Source organism: Parambassis ranga, chromosome 3, assembly GCF_900634625.1.
Source record: "Parambassis ranga chromosome 3, fParRan2.1, whole genome shotgun sequence".
Lineage (NCBI taxonomy): Eukaryota > Metazoa > Chordata > Actinopteri > Ambassidae > Parambassis > Parambassis ranga.
The window spans coordinates 24,614,828-24,627,941 of NC_041024.1; positions in this window are offsets into that span (position 1 = coordinate 24,614,828).

Genomic DNA, 13,114 nt, shown 5'->3' on the forward strand with positions numbered 1-13,114 from the left:
AATCAAATATTAATAGTGTGAGCCATCTCTTCTCTATAGATAAGCTCTGTTTTTTCAAAGAGTCCAAAATGGCACTGACGTCCGACCAACCACATTCAGTCAGTAACAGAGATCCCATAGATCCCATCCTGTTAGCCATGGAGCACACCTGCGTCTGTCTCTGTCTGTGTGTCTGTGTGTAAGTGTTAACACAAAGCCTCAGTCTTTTAACAGGGGTGGAATGGTGCTATCTTGTGACCTGTTTCACTATTGTGGAATTCATCTTATTGTCAATAATGGTCCTGTTGTCACTGTCACAGTTAACAGTTATCTGTTGTTCATTGTAGGATTATTTAATAACAATTTTGATGACACTTTTTTGTCTGATGTAGTGCAAATATATAATTATTCCTGTACTGTACTTTTGTTTTGTTAGTTGCACATACGCCATATTTGGTACATAAACTGCCACTACATATATTTGATGGTGCTGATTTGGAAATGAGTAAATATTCTGTTTTTACATGGATCTGTCTGTTTTTCTGAGTCAAAATATATTTTGTACTTTTGTTCAATATTCATATGGAACACAAACCTGACCTGTTGGATCCAGTTCTCTTCTGCTATAAGTCTACTGTGTTGATTCTCTTATATTTTGTTCATGTGATTTTCCCATGAATAAACCCTGTATGACCAACTATTAAGAAATGTGGATTTACCATTAAACCACAATGCAGACTGCTCTCCTCTTCCTGTCCTTTGCAACGTTTTTAATGGAAAGCAGCTTATGAGTATTTTGACAAGGTATTCATTGGATTTATTTCCCATCATTAACCAACTGGTCATAAAGTTTGCCAAAAAAAACCAACCTAACAATTTAAAAAGCATGAAAATTGAATGTAAAACAAGCAAAATCTAGGAATAAATCTGCATCCGTTGAAGGGTATTGCATGTTTCTCAGGAAGGATGCTTCTTGTACACTTGTGTAGTTTGATGGAGAAAGTGTAGTGAGTTTGTTGGAGAAATAGTTTGGGAAATTAATGAGCACTAATTCCGGTGTTTATACCATTTAATAGTTGGCCTCTTTCCCACTGTGATGGGACCGGTTCCAGAGATTTTGTTGCCAACTGAACGGTGTTGAGCTAATTATACATACAAAGAAATTAATGGATAACATCTGAGTGATCTGGCTTATTATTCAGTGTTCATCAGAGCCATGTCTCTCTGGCATCTGATACTACATACAATTAATTTGACTTCTTGTTAAACAATCACTGATAGTACACAAAGAAAGAAAACACACTGATGGTCTGTTTACCACACGCACATCACCCCAGTGCTCCGTTGGATTAAGTTCTGGGAAATGTGGAGGTTGTTGTGTTGCTTAAATCATTCCGGAACCATTTTAGCTGTGACATGGCACATTACCCTGCATACTTAGCAAGGTGCTAATGTAACCTCAATACGAATGGCAGGACCCAAGGTTTCCTAACGGAAAGCTTCAGGATGTCTGCAGCTCACCTTCTTAACTTATTGCATCCTGGTACCATGTGATACATACACACAGCCATCAATGTGATATCAAAGAAAACCTTCTTCCATTGCTCCATGGTCCAGGTCTGATGTATCATTCTTAGAGATTTCAACAATGGACAGAGGTCTGCAGACAACAAACTATAATGCACTGTGTCACATTCACTGCTTCGCCTCTTGTCCTTTCTTGGACAATTTTTGACATGTACTGACCAATGCACACTGGGAACCAGTTGAGTAAACATCACAGTTTTCTCATCAGGTAATCAGTGCTGTTCACTTCACCTGTCAGTGCTCACAGGCTTATGTGTGTATGGATGTTTGTAGATTCATTTGTCTTTAGTGTTGAACTGTTTAGTTTCACAACACAAAGAGGTTTTTAAGGATTTTTTGTTGGTATTGGACACTAGTAATAAATCAGGGAGGGAACGTTCAAGTTCCAAACTCTCAGCTTGCATAACTGCTGAGGTTATACTGAGGACACAGAATGAGCTTGCCTGTGATAGACCTGTCTCAGTGTCTGTGTGTGTGTGTACACTTGTCTGGTAATATTGACTTTTAGAGTATTGGATTGAGGACGTCTTGGCTAGCCGACAGTTTGAGTTGATTTGGTTTTATGTCAAAGATAACTGTACAAACATGTTTGTGATCACATGCATAACAGAGAGATACTGTTGTGATAGCCTGAGCTGGATTAATGAATATTTGTTTTTCCTCTCAGTGTGCTGGATTCTCTTACAGACCTGCTTTAACTGTGGAGGACAATTAATCATTCCACCCAAATGGTGCAGGAAAAAATCACTCAGCACTATCACAGGCTGAGCTCACTCCCCAGATGGCACCTTGCAAAATACGTGTGTTTGCTGGTGTGTGTGTGTAACATATAAATTAGAGAGCTTGAGTCGCACTGGAATGCTTCATCTTATAGGAGGTTTGCAGTCACACATGCAGTACATGGGTCTGTTCACTTTGCCTCTTTAGCAGCACTGAAACATTCAGTGTTAAATCCAGCTGGATTCCAGTGGTGCAGCCAGTTGTTTGCCATCTTGTGGTCATTTTAAATAAAATACAATAAAATAATAAAGCCTAGTAATGGATATGAACTTTACTTTTTATTTAAAAAAGCAGTAGAGAAATAAAATAATATAAAAAATAGACAAAAAGACAAATCAATTAAAACAAAACAAAATAAAATAAATGTATGTATGTATGTGAAGTTTATTTTTAAAAATGTGTAATATATGCTGATCCTTTTCATCCTTTGTGTACTGAGGCCAGTGTGATTGTGTTTACTCATCTTAATTATATGCAGGGGGAGCAGAGACACCGGCCTTCTTAAAACAGCTGATCAGCTAAATTCAAGTTCCTTTCAATCCCGTCATTCCCCAATCAACCTCACCCCCCCACTCCCTACTCTCTTCCACAGTTCGTCAGCAGTTTACTGTTTGGACGCACAGTCATAATAAACTGGCATGTTATTGCTTCGTGAGCAGTCTCTCCAGCGTGACCTTCAAACCTGCAGAAGAACACTCAGCTTACACCTCAGAGAATGCAAAGTAGTTACACATGCAAAGTGAGCCTCAGTATGTGAAGCACTTCAGCTTCCAACCACAGTCCAAAGATATGCATATAAGGTGAAGGTGGTTGTCTGTCTCCGTTTGTTAGTCTTATTCAGAATGTCCAGTTCAATGTGACTCCAGGATTCCAGGCCCTGTGCAACACAGTAAGCAGGTGATGTGGATGGATGGATGGAGGGATGGATGGATGGATGGATGGATGGATGGATGAATGGATGGATGAATGGATGGATGGATGGAGGGATGGATGGATGAATGGATGGATGGATGGATGGATGGATGGATGGAGGGATGGAATTCTGCCTCCAGGGCTCCACTCTAGGTTGTCATGTCTTTTCAATGAGGAAGTCTTTTCTATAGTGGGATCACTTTAATCTATATTACATGAATAAATTGCCTTAGTTTTTAACACCACCACTTGCAGCCCCCATGGATCCATGATGGGACCCCTAAAATTTAGTCTGCATTTTAATTAATCGTTTTTTCCTTTTAAATCTACTACTGGTGTCCCACAAGGAGCCATACTGGGACTGTTTTTGTTGGGTCTTTATGATAATGAACTCCGTACTGTTTGTCTGGATGTAGAGCCATAAGCTGACCACACAGCAATCTCTGTACACACTTACACAATGCAGGCTGCTTCCAAATGGAATAGTGCAATAAACCATATTAGGACAGGATTATATCAGTCATGTCTGTGCTACTCCACAGGCAGAGCAGGGCAGATGTTGCCGGTTGTGACTGTGTCTCTGGATTGATTCTGTCCATGATTTATATGAATGCTAAAAATAGAATTTATTGTCAATGGGTAGTGGAGACACTGATGTGTGTGCAGTCATACATGCACACTATCATATCTACTACTAATATGGAATAATAATATTAAAGACTTTATTTGTAATATTTATAAGCTACTATTTCACCTATGGGTTGTAGTAAGTGGATGGGAATAGGTGTCAATCACTAAGGCAGGAATTAAGATAAAAATAACAATGTACTTTGCTACTTTGTGTGTGTCATTTCTGTGAGGACTAGTTCGAAACCAGTGGAGTGAGGACACTGTGGCCAGTCGGCACTTTAAAAGCTTGGCTGAGAGTTTAGGTTAGTTTGGGAAGGTATTATGTCAATGATCACAAAGATAACTGTACAAACATGTTTGTGTTCACATGCATAACAGAGAGAGACTGTTGTGATAGCCTGAGCTGGATTAATGAATATTTGTTTTTCCTCTCAGTGTGCTGGATTCTCTTACAGACCTGCTTTAACTGTGGAGGACAATTAATCATTCCACCCAAATGGTGCAGGAAAAAATCACTCAGCACTATCACAGGCTGAGCTCACTCCCCAGATGGCACCTTGCAAAATATGCGTTTTTTCAGCCACGCTTGTGTGTGTGTGTGTGTGTGTGTGTAACATATAAATTAGTCTCAAATCCAACTGGAATGCTTCATCTTATAGGAGGAGTGCAGTCACACCACTCGCCTAGGTGTTCTTAACATCTCTGAATCATTCAGTATTAAACCCAGCTGGACTGCAGTGGTGCAGCCAGTTGTTTGCCATCTTGTGGCCATTTAAAAAAATGCAGCAAAGATTTAAAATAGTTTTATGTTCTGCTAAACATAAAGTATGTTTTGTAGTAAGTATGTTTTTAGATCAATTAGAAAAAATACATCTTGAATTGTATTTTGAATCTAAAATGACTTTTGACAGATTCCTTTGTTGTGATGGATGAATTGCTTCCTGAGACCAGTGTGATTGTGTTTACTCTTTTTAATTATATCCAGAGGGAGCAGAGACACCGGCCTATTTAGAACAGCTGATCAGCTAAGTTGCTTTCAATCCCGTCACCCTCTGTGGTGCATCAGCACTTTACTGTTCGGAGACACAGTCACAATAAACTGGCCTGTTTGTTGTTGCTGCTTTGTGAGCAGCCTCTCCAGTGTGACCTCCAAACACTCCACCTCAGGACATGCAAAATAGTGTTACAAATGCAAAGTGAATCTCAGTCAGTGTGAACAGCAGATCTGGACACAATTCAACAGTCACGCATGTTGTCATCAGAAGCTTTGTGAGAGCAAGTAGACAGATGGTAACAGAAAAACAAACTCATTTGAGTGGCATCATCATTGGTTAATTGTGTGGAGAGTCCAAAGAGTCTCACTGGGGTTAAGGTCTGGGCTCTGTTTTGGCTGATTTATGTGTAAATCTGTGTAGACCTCATGCTCTCTGAACCACTATTTAACGCTTTGACTATGATGAATCTGGGCGTTGTCATGTTGGCATATGGCCGTGTCACCAGCTTAATTAGTACACTTAGGCTGCCAGCAGACCTTATTTTTTAAGGTATATAAATGAACGAAACTGACCAACTGAAGCAACTCAAGATAATAACATTGCCCTGGTGCAGTAGGAATGAGGCGCGATTGGAGCAACACTTCATTCACCTTTCATTTAATGCTTCCATCACTCTGGAAAAGGGTCAGTCTGGATTCATCAGACCACATGACCCTTTCTACTGAGTCCAGTCTTTATCCTCCACAGTAAATAGCAAAAATAGCGAGTCATCACAAAAACCTGCCACATTTCAGATAAATGGGAACGTTTGGTGCGATTTATGTTTGTAACAAGAGGAAGTGGCTGTGAGGGCGTGGGATTCCAGACCCATACCACACAGAGAGAATGGTTATAGCTGGCCAGGCTAGCATGTTACCGCACTACCAACAACAGTACAAACCCTTTTTTCTCATAAGCACCCACTCTTTCTTTTGTAAACTAGCTGAAATATCTATATTTGTCGTAGAAGAGGACAGTTATGTTCGGGAACTGCCTTGTTCCAAACCATCTGACAGCCTTTGTTGTAAGTTATGGTGTGTGCCACACCTTCCTATCCATCAGGATCCCTGTGTGACAGGAGCATAATTAAAAGGAGCCTGCAGTGTTTGTATGTACGTGTGTGTGTGTGTGTGTGTGTGTGTGTGGAGGAATATTTGTGAGGTGTCATTCCTCCTGTGTGGTGGGAACAGAGAGAAGGGTGATGCTGTTCATCAGCTTGATAGAGATTTGGTCAGCAGCCTGAGGCAGCCTTGCAGTTATTGAGACTCCAAGCCGACTGTCTTTACTCCTGCCCCGCTGTCCATGTTACTGTTTCATGTCTGATTCTATTAACATCAGATGTGTCTAAAATAATTATTATAGTATTACTGGAGGACTTCACTATGCAGCTCTGGATGGGTGAATTTGTCTGGCTGCACCTCTCTGTGTGAATCTGTATGTGCTGGCATTCAGTCAGCCCAACAGGAGTCCAAGATTCCATCTGGCCAGTTTAGTGTGCAGTCTGTGGCTGCTGTCTCCATGTATACACATGCTTCTACATACATAGGGGTATAGTATACATTCATATACACATGTATATAATACATGTACACAGGCGTTGTGTATATACAGTAGACATAAAACAACTATGAAAACACGCACATGCATTGTTATGTTAGAGATGATGTGAGCTTTGTGACATGGTGTGTTCTCCTGCTGGAAGTATCCATCAGAAGATGGTACACTGTGCTCATAAAGGGATGGACATGGTCAGCACCAATACTCAGGTAGGCTGTGGTCTTTAAACCAGACTCAGTTGGTACTAAGGGGCCCAAAGTGTGACAAGAAAACCTCCCCCACACCATTACAGCAGCAGCAGCAGCCTGAACCACTGATACAAGGCAGGATGGATCCATGCTTTATGTTGTTTACACCAAACTCTGACTGACCGTCTGAATGTGTCAGCACAAATGGAGACTCATCAGAGCAGGCAGAGTTTTTACAATCTTCTATTGTACAGTGTTGGTGGGTCTGTGTGAGTTGTAGCCTCAGTTTGCTGTTCTTAGCTGACAGCAGTGACACCAGCTGTGTTCTTCTGCTGCTGTAGTCCATCTGCTTCAAGGCTGTTGTGCGTTCAGAGATGCTCTTCTGCAGACCTCGGTTGGAAGCGGTGCTTATTTGAGTTCCTGTTGTCTTTCTATCAGCTCCAACCAGTCTGACCATTCTCCTCTGACCTCTGACATCAGCAGAGAACTGCTGCTCGCTGCATATTTTCTCTGTTTCAGAGCGTTCTCTGTAAACACTAGAGATGGTTGTGTGTGAAAATCCCTGAAACACTCAGACCAACAACCATGCCACGTTCAGAGTCACTGAGATCACCTTTCTTCCACATTCTGATGCTCACTCTGAACTTCAGCAGGTCGTCTTCACCATGTCTACATGCAGAAATGAACCAGCTGCTGACACCTGATTGGCTGCTTAGATTAAGGAGCAGCTGAACAGGTGGACCTGATGAAGTGAGTGTACAGGGACAGCATGCTGAACAGTCCTGAACCATTTAAACACAATGTTATGGTCTATGGTATTTTTTTGGACATTCACCCTATAGAACAATAAAAAGCAGCACAAAAGTCAGCCTAACATTAATGAGTTTAACTGTCCAGCACTATGGTGCAATAGGAGTTTTTGTGTTCAATTCAATTCATTTCAAAAATCTGTGCATTTAATCGGTCTAGTGACAAAATTAAAATTAAATAAAAGTTATAAAAGTTAAATTAAATTAAATTCTGGTATATTCACAGATAGCGAAGACAACCGTCCACTTAACCCTCAGGCGTCACTTTAATTTACTACCCTTTTATGTCATTAGGTCAAAAATGTCCAGTTCCAAAAAACTGCTATAGAAAACTAAACAGATTATTTTTTTCTGCATAAATATGTTAATCAGCTTCAGCCCTGCTCAAAACTACACACACACATAGAAACACATTTAAAAAAGCCTACTAAGCTCAAAATCACAAGCACAAAAACCAATAATGACAGGCATTTTATGCATTGGCTTATAATGGGGAAGTTGTACCATTTTTCTCACAAATGAAACCTTTACATCAAGGATTGTATGTGCAGTAATTGATTACTGCACATTCAATCACATACAATGATTACACTAAAGGGTGGTAAATTTGTTTCACGGTGTTCTATTGTTGGTTTGAAATTTAAACCAACAATAGAACACTTTAAATGAATCAACTCTGTCTAGTTATATCAACTATCATGTTCCTACTAATCCAATCTAATTGCACCCATTCATAACTTTTCATTTCACTCTCCCAGACCTATCAGCATCTGAGGAAAAGCTCTATTACAGCAGATGTCTGTCTGTAGATGCAGTGATCAAACATCAGGCAGAAAGGATGAGAACAGAGAAATGGTCTGTGGTCAGCACCTGCAGAACCTCTCCTTTATAGGGCTGTCTTGATCACTGCCTCTCATTTCCACCTGTTGTCTGTTCCATTTGCACAACAGCAGCTGAAACTGATTCACAATCAGTGTTGATCCTAACTGGACAGGCTGGTTTCACAGAAGTGTGACTGACCTGGAGTTACATTGTGTACAAGTGTCCCCTTTATTGTATATTATATATATATTGAGCAGTGTATATCAGAACATTTTTCATTTCCAATACATGTCAATAGAACAACAGGTAGCAAGTATTTTTAAATGATCCATTTTGAACTATTAGAAGCCTCCTTCCATTAAAAATAAGTAAGACATGAAAGTTGCTGTAGGCAGAAGCTACTTAAGCATTAAAATGTTCAGTAACATTAATACTGTCTCCTTCATATTAAATAGATCAGAGCAGGAGGGCCATGCCTGCTGTGGTAGAATATGTGATATAACTTTGTCAGATTAATAAAGCTGCAGCTTTGTCTGGTTCTGTTCAAGGTGCACATGCACAGAGCTTTTTTTTCTCCCCCGCAATCTTTTGCATGTCACTATTTCTTCCTGATGTTTCTTCCTGTCATTTAATAGAACAGCAACACAGTAAGCACCACAGCAGCAATTATGTTGCACTGGAGAAATTTCACTTCATAAGGATACAAACAGATGGTACAAAGTAGTACGCAATAAAGTCTATGAAAGTATAAATGTAGGGAAATAAATAAATAGGATTATTTTAGGATAGGACTATCTATTAGCAAAGACTCTCACTTCGGTCATGTGTGCTAACTTTTATACACAGGGTAACTCTCTCACTTGTTCACATGCACAGTGGTTCAGTCACCCAAGCTATTTCAGTGATCTGCTAGTGTGGATATTAACACAAACCCCTGGAGGCCAATTGGGGAACAGCAGTTTTTGGGCTCTAGTGGGTTGTAAATAGACATCCTGGTTTCCAGAAGGGGTTCTGAAATCTATGTGTGAGGTCCTGTCGCCACGTTAACAGGGTCTGAGTCTGTTGAACCCACTTACTTCCTACTCCCTATAACGGTAATCGACTGAAGGGGACTATATTGTGAGTTAATTGCATCATTGTTGTTGCATAATTAGGCTGTATTACCATTAGCTAAATAAATACTGGGAGCAATGCAGGATGTTTAATTATTCCCACTACACATTCAGACAACAAGCAAAATGGCAAACACTATATAATGGACTACGTAGGAGTAGCGGGTGATTTCTTACACAATCATGTCTAGTCCAAGTGGGTAGTCTCGCCCTTAATTATGCAAAATATTAAGTTTTTATAAAGGAAAAACTTCAAATGATTCTTAAGGTTTGACATTTTAACATGGAGGTCTATGGACTGACTTTTAGAGCTGATTCAAAATAGTAACTATTTAGACCTAATTATGCTGGATGTATGTTATAAAAGGTAAGAAGAACAAAATGACATGATAATTGACAAAATTGTGCAGCATCCAAGTTCACATAATTACATACTTCATGGCAGCACAAGGCGGCCATCTTGGACATTTTTGAATGCGTTTTAATGAACCAAACTATATTTAATTTATTTTTAGGTCACTGTTGGTGTTCATCACTTCAATATACATCCTTTTTTCTTGTATCATACATTAATACACATCTATACATTATTGATATGTTGCAGATATACATCAGCAAGATATCACAGGTAAGGCCTCAACAATTATGCGGGCTTATAACTTCACAATGAATGGAAAGTCGGAACCAATAGATTTGACAGGCAGTACTAATATTTGTGCTAGACTCACCAATGACCAGCCGCATGGAAGAAAAGCATTTACTGCTCTCGAATACTGTCACGCGTGTGGAATGATTGCATTTATCATAACAGCACATGTTCACACAGCATACTGTAATAAAAGTGTAGAGTTGTCAGTGTTAAAAATGTCTGTGCTGCATTCTAAATGTCAGCAGCCTAGCTTCATTATAATTAATATTTTATGGCCAGACTGTGTTATAAAAATGACTGCAGTCATTTCCCTCCTTCCCTGCTGATCATATCTACTAGATAGCTTTTTTTAAAGAATAGCAAGGAATGATAATATGACACTTCCATTCTATGAAATAAATGGTGAACAATTAGGAAAAGCATAATATAGGAGTAAGGTTCAGACTTATGTGTTTCATTTAATAAAACCCCGTGGTAGTGTTTACTTCCTGTTCTCAACTGACTGCTAATATGACTGGGATCTCATTAACACAAGGCAGCAGTGTGCAGAGGAAATCACACATGCGGGGTTACATAATGACTCCATGTGTGTGTGTGTGTGTGTAACTGATGTTAAAGTGTCCTATTACTTTATTATGGTGAAAAGTACAATAAAGAGAGCCACTGTTTGTGGTTTACTTGGCTGTAGTGTAGACCTTGAGTGTAGGGTCAGAGGTCAGTGACAGCTAGTTAGCATTTGTGGCTAATGAATGCATGTTGTAAGATATGCATAGACTGTCTTGGATCATGAAAATCTGGCATATTCTATATGTGCACCAGGGGATTTTATGCCCAATTTGAACCCAATTTGAATTTTATTTTACCAACCAGATGTTGTGTGCTTTTGTAGCTCAAAAATATAGGGCAAACCAAAAAGTAGACCAGCTTGTGCTTTTACAATGTCTCAAAATACACCAGAACAGCCAGCTGATGAAGTCAGTTGTCCACCATACCCTGTGAAGTCATGTGAGATTGCTTCAGTTTCTGTGAGCTCTAATGTCTGTGGTATCCATCTTCTAGACCCGCTTTGTCCTGTAGTACAGAGTCACCGGGTCATCTGCGGGCAAGACGCGGGGTACACCCTGGACATGTCATCGCAGGCCTAACATAGGCAAACACACCCAAACCTATATCTATGATTTAGAGTCACCAAACCTATGGGCTATTTAGAGTCACCAATTAACATGCAGAATGTGGGAGGAAGCCGGAGTACACAGAGAAAACCCATACAGGTACAGGGAGAACACGCAAACTCCACACAGAAAGGCCCCAGCTGGACCAGGAACAGTCTTGCTGTGAAGCGACAGTGCTAACCACTGCACCACCGTGCACCGATTCTGTGGAATCACCATGGTAAAATCTGCATGCAAACAGCGCGTGTGTGGTCCCACAATCTGGCACAATCAACAGGTGGGTGCATTCACTATGTATTCAGTCAAGTTACACCTGATTTGCATGTGTGCAGAGTGCTGACCAGCACCTCAGAGACACAAACAAAACTGCTGCAGCAGCACAAGGAGCATTTTACTATATGTGATGGAAGCTGACTATAAAAGCTAGTTTACAAGCTGCATAATTTAATTTTAACTTTAGTGTGAACCATATTTGCCTATCTTGATTGATCATCACTGTCTTCTAACAACAGCATAAAGTGTGTGATTCCAAAACGGACTGATGATCAGATGTGTGTGTCCATACAGGCCTTAAAAAAATCTGACAATTATCCAGGGTATAAAATAAAGTTTATTTTTTAACGGACAACTGTGAACAAAAAAACCCCAGAAAGACAAAATGCACAAATTTTTATGTTTCTCCACATATTATGTTATTACATCATGATTTTGCATTTGCAAATAATAGCAAATGCATGCTGACATTTTAACAGTGCACATCTGAAAAAATGTGGTTGATTTTGTCGCTGTTTATATTAATCTTTATACGTGTGTAGATTTAGTTTATGTACTTATGTACTATATACTGTGAAAAGATATAATAAACAACATGAGAGAACACCTTCTGTGTTATAGAAGTAGAGGTCAGGGGGTTGTTTTGATGTCAGCCGTCAGTCAGAGCAGTGACAGGAATACATCACCATGTTCAATAATTCAGTGCTGTGAAAGGGCAACACAGATAACTGGTATTTTTACAGTGTCCGGTGGTAGGTGGAGTTACGTCATAGTAAATGGAAACAAAGAACCGCATCGATCACAAAGTATTACCACGGCTTTGACCGGAAAAGAAACGCCTGGACTTCACAATAAAAGTGCTGGAAAACGTTCTGTCTTTCTATTACCAGAGGTGACTGAGGAGTTTATTTATTATGATATGTTTATTTATTATGTTATTTATCTATAAATAATCTAACTAACATACACAAGTTAATAGAAATACACTCATCATTTAACAGAGTTAGGTAGGTGGAATTATCATATATGCATATTATTTATTGTATTTATTTATGTAATTTACAATGATTAATTTCACCAGATTAGATATATTAATGATAATAATACTTATTAATAAGAATATTAGTAATTATTTGTCCAACAATACTTGACCTCAAAACATTCAAACTTTTTAAAACGTTTTACACATATTATTTATCAAATGTATACCAATTATATTATAATATTTTATTAATATTTATTATTACTAATTATTTGTAATTTATAATTCATTATATGATTATATGAGTATTTCTGATTCTGATGATTATATAAAAATATTGAATGGCCAGTTAACAACAACAAATTGTTCGTTTACTGTTTTGCAGCACATGAATAATTAATTAATATCTTATTACAAATGGGATCCATTATTATATCAATTAAGGCTGTTTTCTATTATTTACTTTTATTTGTAACTTTTCTTTGAATTTTAGAAAAAGCCTCTCTTAGACCTTTATTTTGAAAATCGGAACCGGCAGTGTGCGTGTACATTGTTTTCGCTTGACGCCTGGTTTTCAGCACAGTATGCAGTTTCAGTCCCCGGACAGCTCCTTCACGACAGCTCCACA